Below are 7,933 nucleotides of genomic sequence, written 5' to 3'. Positions count from 1 at the left end.
ACCGGGCTGAGCCGCGAAGTTTGCACCAGCCCGAAGTTTGCACCACAGGACGGAACCATCCAGTCTCGGTGCTGTGGACTACACTAACTCATCTGGAGAGGCGAAGGCGCACGTGGGGGTCCTCTGTTGCACCGTGCGCGCATGTGGCAGCTTTTAATAAAGGAAGAACTAATAAACGGTGGGCTGTCAAGTCCAAAACAGCTTCTTGGCGATTGAGTGAGGCTTCAGGCAGCAGATGCCGGGGTCATGCTAGATCCGCCCCTCCGCCGAGCGTCCCGGGTCCAGAGAGGAGCGCTCCTTTTCTTGCGCGGCGACCGGTGGAGCGCTAAGTGCGCCTGAGCTTTTATCACTCAAAGCACCTTTTAACGCGCTGGGGGACGAAACCCCTCAACACGAGGCAGCGGGGTGGTGCGTGTATGTGTGTGTGTATCTTTGAGGATGCATGTGTGTGATGTTCTCAGACTGTCAATGAAAGCATTGTATAACATAATTCACCGGGATAAAACACGCCGATAATTAAGGAACACTTAGTGGAAGGATGTGTGACAGGCGCGTGTAGACAGCAAGACTCCACTTTTCATCACATTAACCAGTGTAAACCTTCATGATCGATCCAAACTCTACTGCTGTACCACTGTGCATGCATCGAATTATAATAAATCAGAGATTCCTCCTGTCAACAGGAGATAATCTATAAGGTGTCTGCAAGGATCAGCCTGTCATAGCCACAGGGACAAGGACTGATTGCTTCATGAGCTCATTTCAAATATTATGTCGGCCAATCCTTATTTCAAACCAAGTAAATCAAGACAATTGATATATGAAATATATTCTCCAGCATCAGAGGGATTTATCGGTTTATAGGGTTACGGCTTGATGTAAGGGGTCAAGAAATGTAATTATAATAATATAAATGTAATTATTAATGCATCGATGGTATTAGCTCAATCCCTGCCCTTGTGCATTGATTGATTGATTGATTGATTTGTGTATTTGAGTGTCCTGCCCCAGATGGTGTCCAGCCCGCATGGACTTGCAAGACTGGACAACAACAACGACCAGGATGACCACATGACCGTCATAGCATAAAGTTCCACTAATTCCATAACAAAATGATCTCTTTATGTTGCATACAGTGTTCTCTGTCTTTGTTTCAAAGCATTTTCTAGAAATCTTGCAACAGCAAAAAAACATCTACTCGTAAAAAAGCCAACTCAACATATTACATTCAGACAACCAAAACAAATGAACCTCAACTGAATTTTTTCATTCAAATGATTCCCAGAGATTATAAAAAACACACCGCTGCTCTTCAGGAATACCTTTAAATCTGCTTTCCTCCATTGCCAGCGTTTAGGTAGCACACAGAGACCTCTGCCCTCTCTGTAAATTACATTTATATAATGTTCCGTGAAGTAATCCTCTTTGATTTAAACATAGTTTCTGAGCTTTGGCTTATTTCAAATCTCATCCTTCCATTGGTCCTAATGGATCTTGAGTAGTTTTTGTTTGACTATATTCATGTTACACTGTAAATTGTTCCTGAAAATAAAATGTGAATCAGAAAAAGAAAACATTGCAGAGACTTCTCTTGACCATGGGCAACGGCTCTCAACATGTCGACGGCTGAGTCGGCGACTCGCAGCTAAAGGCGCTAACAAAACAAACAACGGCAAACTCGGATTACAACACACATATAGAGGGAGAGCGACTTCATTTCCTGCTCAGGTAGACATTAAACCACTATATCTTCACATAGATAACAGTTGGTTGCTGCTATATTAATGCTGTCAATATCATATTTAGAACCTTCAAGGCAACTTGTAGTGGTGTACAACATCCCACTACTTTCTGCTTTGGAACTTATCGACTAATCATTTCAGCTCTAGTTGTAGGTGGTGGAGAAAACAGAAATTATTCAAACCCAGTTGCCAGACATGAACGTCAGTATTGGATGATGCAGTATTGGACTTTTTGTTTTGTATGTCAACTCTTCTTGCAAACTGCTTTTTTTCTACAATATCTGCATATGGCAATGAGAAAGCCTTCACTTTGCATCCAAGTATATCACGCAGCATCATCAGGAAAGCATCGACATAAGTCTTTTAACAATTTAAATAAAGCACCTATTATGCCGTTATTCTGGTGGGAGCAGTCAGATGAAATGACAGTTCCTTGCAGAGTTATTATGCAGGTAATGTACTGAAACACATATACTTATAATACACACACACTTTGCTCCCCCGCTTTCTCATTTGTACTTTCCTTTTCCTTTGATTTCAATGGTCACCTTTGAAGAAGTTGCACTCTTACACCTCTAGTGAGAAATGAATTATTAACAATATAATTAAATTTAATGAAATTTGCTTTATAAAGAATGTAGCAGTGTTCATGAAAACTTAAGTATAGGACACATTTCCTAGTACCTTTGTCTCTCAACGGACTAATATCCCTTTGATTAAGAATATGTCATTTTTACCAATGCATTATACATACAGCTGTGCAATTGGGGTTACACAATATCAAAGGCTTAATTCTCTGAAAATCAAGTTTTCATACTCTTTACAATCACGTGGATCACACTGGTGGGCATCAGAGCGCCAATCTAGTGGGCTGCAAATGCACAGCCAAATGGATATATGAAATTATTTTTTGTTGTTGTTGTTGTAATTTACAAAGATAGTTATCTGTACATCTACATTTTGGATGCAGTGGCACAAAATGGATCAGATTTTGAAATGGAAAAAGTAATTTGGGAGACGACCCTGCACCAGCAAAGTAATGAAATACAACCCTGAATACGTCATTTCGATTTATAACGGCAGGCAGGATCAAAGGAGAAGGTTTTTTTTGGTCAGTGCCATAATACATATTTGCAGCACAGTTTATTTTACTCCTTTGTGTCATGTTATGGTTTGTCTGTTTACAGCTACTGTGGAAACATGGCAGAAGTTGTAGAAATTGTGTCCAGACTAAAAGAGTTATCAGGTTATTATACACCAAAGAGAAACATACCTTAATATTATGCAGCGCTATTGCTTGTCGTAGATTGAATAATTAATGAATATCAGAATATGATATTATCAAAGATATGTATCAAATCCGGCAGAGCAGCGAGGGAGAGATCTGGCGTACAAGATTCAAACTTCTTTAGTCTTAGTTGGAGCATATTGGAGCCCAAGTGAACGAAGAGGCTTCTTTAGGTTCTTGTTTCAAAGATCGGCTGGATGTCCTCTTAGCATGTAGATGTTTCGGCTCGCAGTGGGCCTTCGATCCTGCAGACAGACATTCTTTACATAAGATAAACGATTCCTTGGATTCACAAATACATTGAATCTCCTTTTGAAACTGAAATGTGGATATTAGGAAAACGTTTTTAAGTACAACATTATGTTATGATAAACTGCCACCTCCTTGGTGGTACATTGAAGCTAGATAATGTTTGACTTGGCGAAGCTGCACCGAGCTGAAATCAAACCAATGCTGAAGTGCCTTAAGTGGCCATTAGGGGGCGACACCTCCGGTTGCAAAAAAAAGTCTGATTGTATAGAATTCTATGAGAAAATGACTCGACTTCTCACTTGATTTATTACCTCAGTAAACATTGTGAACATGAGTTTATGGTCTGCTTTAGGGCGGGGCTACTTTGTGATTAACAGGTTGCTACCACAGTACTGTCCAGTCTGGGAGTTATCCGTGTTTTGTCTTACAACTTTAACCCTTTTTGCAGTGTGTTTTCAGTTCTTGAAAGTTAATTGTAACATTTTGGTTGCCTAAAAGTGCAGTATTCGGTTGTACTTTTTTCCACCTTCTCATGTGTCTTCTGGTTGCAAAAAACCAAGATGGCGACGGCCAAAATGCTGAACTCTAGGCTTCAAAACCATTATCCACAAACCAATGGGTGACAACATGACTCAACAAACAAAACCTCCTTTAATCCCTGGAATGTGTTAATACTTTTGGGGACAATCAATGGGTAGGTTTTTAGTTAACTACTGCAATTAAACATAGACTTGCCCACCTTGGTAGTCAATATTAATCGTTATAATACACATGTATATCACTTTGTATGACAATACCATTATATTCACTTCCTGGAAGAGGGTGTAGTGTTTAAGTTATGCTCTTCTAATGGCCAAAGGCCTCAAAAATACAAAACAAAACACATTAAAAATGATTTATGGTAACAGCTGGTTAAAACCAGAAATAGAGTCGTTTCAGTTTTCAGTGCCACTAAGTGCAGAGAAAATACAGGCAATGAAACCAGATGGAGATAAACACGAGTGCAGCCACAGGAGGCTCATCACTGGTACTTCTAGGTCAAGTGGAGACATGAAGTGATGGGAATTCATTAAATTTGATCGCCTGAATCACTCAAATATCACCTCAACATGTGGTGTAACACATCAAAGTAGTTTTTATGGCTGAAGGTTATGAAATGAGTTAGCAACCCTGTAACTAAGATAAGAGTAGATATATGGATGGAATATTGATGTATTGTGTTTTCCAAGATTTGGCACATTCATGCAGAACTGCATTTGTAGACAAATTGTCAATGACGTTCATTAACAGTAAGAGTCGTGCTATCAAGGTGTATGATATGAAGTGAGGCCGGAAAGCAGGAGCGATAAAAAAAAAACTTATTGCAGGATCGCAGATGGAGAGTGAAAAAAGGTCAACGTGTAAGGTCGGCCTTGAGAGGATTTATTGCAAAAAGCTCATCGTCATCTCAGTTTTCCATTTGTGCATCATATGCCATAATGAGAAGGCAGCAGTTGCCATGTAAACAGGTATTTGTTTCTACGGCTACCGAGAGTAATTTGGCAGCCATATTGTTTTCAATGCAAGCCCTACGGCATGAATGCAGTGCGCTGCTTTATTTCTGAGCGGAAAATTAGATTGTGTGTGTGTAGGAGACACACAATGTGGATTCACTGTAGCATTAATTATTTCAAAATCTAAGCTTTGATATGCAAATTTGTCACATTAATAATATACAAGTAGGCTTTATTATAAAACAAATCATTTCTTTTATGTTCCCGGCACTTCGGGATGTATACGATGTGTGTGTTGATGGAAGACAGCGTGTTTGGTTGTAGTTACAGGACGGCAGACAGCACGAAGGAACAATCACACCTAAATATGCCAGAGACAAGACCCAATTAACGTTGTACTGCAGATGTTGTAATTTTTCACCATCTGCTCCTCCTGTTTCTGCTGCTGCCGTGTCTCCTCATGGATGCTGATCACACCGGCCTCAGGCAGGATGTCATCTTATGTTAGCTCATCAAGATGAGTGGCAAGTGTTGGCCAGGAAGGAGGGATTTACCATATATCCTGCCTAAAGGTGGAAAAGGTTGCTTTGATCAATTAGATGACACGGACGGGAAAAAAAGACGACAATATCCAATTTCTACTTTTGCTCTTCTCTTCTTCATTAACCCTAAAGCTGCATGTGTTAAGTTAGACGTTGACTGTTTTTTGCTATAAATTATTTTTCCAAATATTATTATTTATTTATATTTATTACATCTTTGACAATCGGAATCCGGTTTACTGCTGGTAGGTTTTGCTTTTATTTCATGTATAACTCATTGTTGTGATTTGAAATGATCACATTTTATTATGCGTTATTGGACCATTTAAACTACCAGTTGGAAAAGCAAACCCCCCTGAGTGTTTCAAAGAATGTTTATTTCCATATTATTATATGCATAACATTTAGATCAATAACGGGAAAATTCAACCCTTAAAATATGCAAAGCACTTCCTCAGCGTATGGATCCTATCATCTCGCACACTGCCAGCATCAAACTGAGAATGACCAAAGACATTTTCCATCAAAGAGTTCAAAGTGAAAAGCTTTTGGTTGGAGAGAAAATGACAGAGGGAGATGAAAGTCAGTTGTGTTTACTTCTGCTTTCTCTCTCTTCTTCTTGGGTTCTGTCTCTCAGTGTGTCAGGGGACTCATTTGACCGTGAGTGAGTGGCTGAGTTGGGAAAGGCATCAGTGTCCATTTATCCACACCATTACCCACATCAACCACCGCCGTGACGCTTTGACCTCTGGCAAGTGCTGGCTTGTGATTACAGGAGAGCAGAAGAGGAGAAAGACAGAGACACAGCCTAATGTCGTTTAGGTGAAAAAGTACTAAAAAGATGGTTATTTCAGTTTCCTTTGTAATCATTTCTTTCTCAGAATTAGGCATAAAAATCGCAAAAAAAAAAAGCTTTATTTATTTTTACTATTCATATCTTCTATCCAAAAATTCTAATCAACTCCAATATGGATCAAAAGTATTTCTCCCATTTTTAAATGCATTTTATTACGTGATTGCTAATTACGAAGCACTAAACGAGTTGTTTCCAAAAGCCTCATAACCTGCAAATACTGATGCCTTTATATCTGCGCTACAGTCAGATGCAGCAAGAAAATCCGTCGTTGCTCCTTTTCCACTTTTGGGTTTTTCCTCGGTTAGATAGGTGTTCAATCCTTTACAGTAAGTTGTGATGCGGAAGATATGGAAAATCTTTAAACCACTTCAACTTTTCCCAGCAAGCATCTGCAGGCTCTTCCTCTCACAGCCATTTAAATTTTAGTAGGGTGAATATCAGGGTCAGAAATTAATAAGGACTCGGGGCGGATTTTTGAGCTGGGGAAATACTTTTGGGGCCCTTCTCTTATTTTTCCAATTTCTCCCAGTTTTCTTGAGGACTTGCATGAATGTGACTTATCAAAAGGTGAATCATGGGGGGGGGGTTCATGAACGGATTATTTCCACATTCAATGTGTATTTTTTATCAGAAAATTGGAAAATTGAGTTTGCTAGTATTTGTAAGCAGCAGTTTTCTTTGTTTTCTTCAGTCTTTGTAGTCGAAAAGACATGGAAACATTTTCTAGTATTGTACTGTCACCTTGTACATGTTCTATAAGCAGGAATGGAAGATGGATCCAATTCAAGGTTCAAGGGTCTAATGATCAACAGCTTAATAATGAGGGACCAAGCAGATGTGACATTTACTATTGTCCATATAGGAGCAACCTTGTACTTACAACCCATTTGTAGCCTTCACCTGTCAACAACACGTGAGGTCTCCATACACGCCTGATGAAATGCATTCATTTAAATAATGATAGAGCATGTTGGTGATGGCTGCACAGCAACATTTTAGTTGCTAGCCCTGATCCAGAACCATTGTAACCCCTTATAGGTACTGAAAAAAGAAAGAAATAACAAAGTTGCGTCATCTCAGTCTTTACTCTTTTGTCGGCATTATTACACGCTTCTAGCAGTTGCATTTTGGTATTGACGTGCCTTCAAATTCTGAATTAATTCCTTCATATTAAATATTTTACACTCTTATTTTACAGTTCTGATGCTATATGGGTTTTTATACCATTTTTTATGGCTGTATGTTCAGATTTCTGTTCTGGAAATGTATGAAATGAATCAGCACACATTTAATAAGATAATGCTTAATTTGCATGATTAAACTTGTAATACAAAACAATTGTCTCAATGTCAGTAATCAACTGAAGGTTTATGGTGATATATATTAGTTCAATGTTTTACCCCGTTCACCTCGAGTGTCTTCCTCAGGAAGCTGGACTCTTGTGCAAACTCATGGGGCTGTGTATTGTGGTAAAGCAATTATTATTATTTGATTGGAAGACAGGCAATGTTGAGATAGATAAGGGAAACAAAGTTAGAGGATGAAGGCAGGCAAATGTCAAAAAGCAGGCATCATCAAAGCAGGCAGGCAAAGTATGAATAAGTCTGCAAATCTAAAAGGAAACGGATTCTAAATTCAGACGGATAGAGTGCCGGTTTGTGCTTTCTGAGGAGGGTTTCCACTCCGATCAACATTGAATTAATGTATTTTGGTATTATTTTTAATATACATTTTTTTTAAAAGGCCAACATTTTGTGCTT

The sequence above is a fragment of the Anarhichas minor genome, unplaced genomic scaffold (assembly GCF_050575085.1).
Source record: "Anarhichas minor isolate MPS153535 unplaced genomic scaffold, ASM5057508v1 ptg000074l, whole genome shotgun sequence".
Classification (NCBI taxonomy): domain Eukaryota; kingdom Metazoa; phylum Chordata; class Actinopteri; order Perciformes; family Anarhichadidae; genus Anarhichas; species Anarhichas minor.
The sequence above is the reverse complement of the archived record's forward strand: the minus strand, read 5'-3'. Positions refer to the sequence as shown.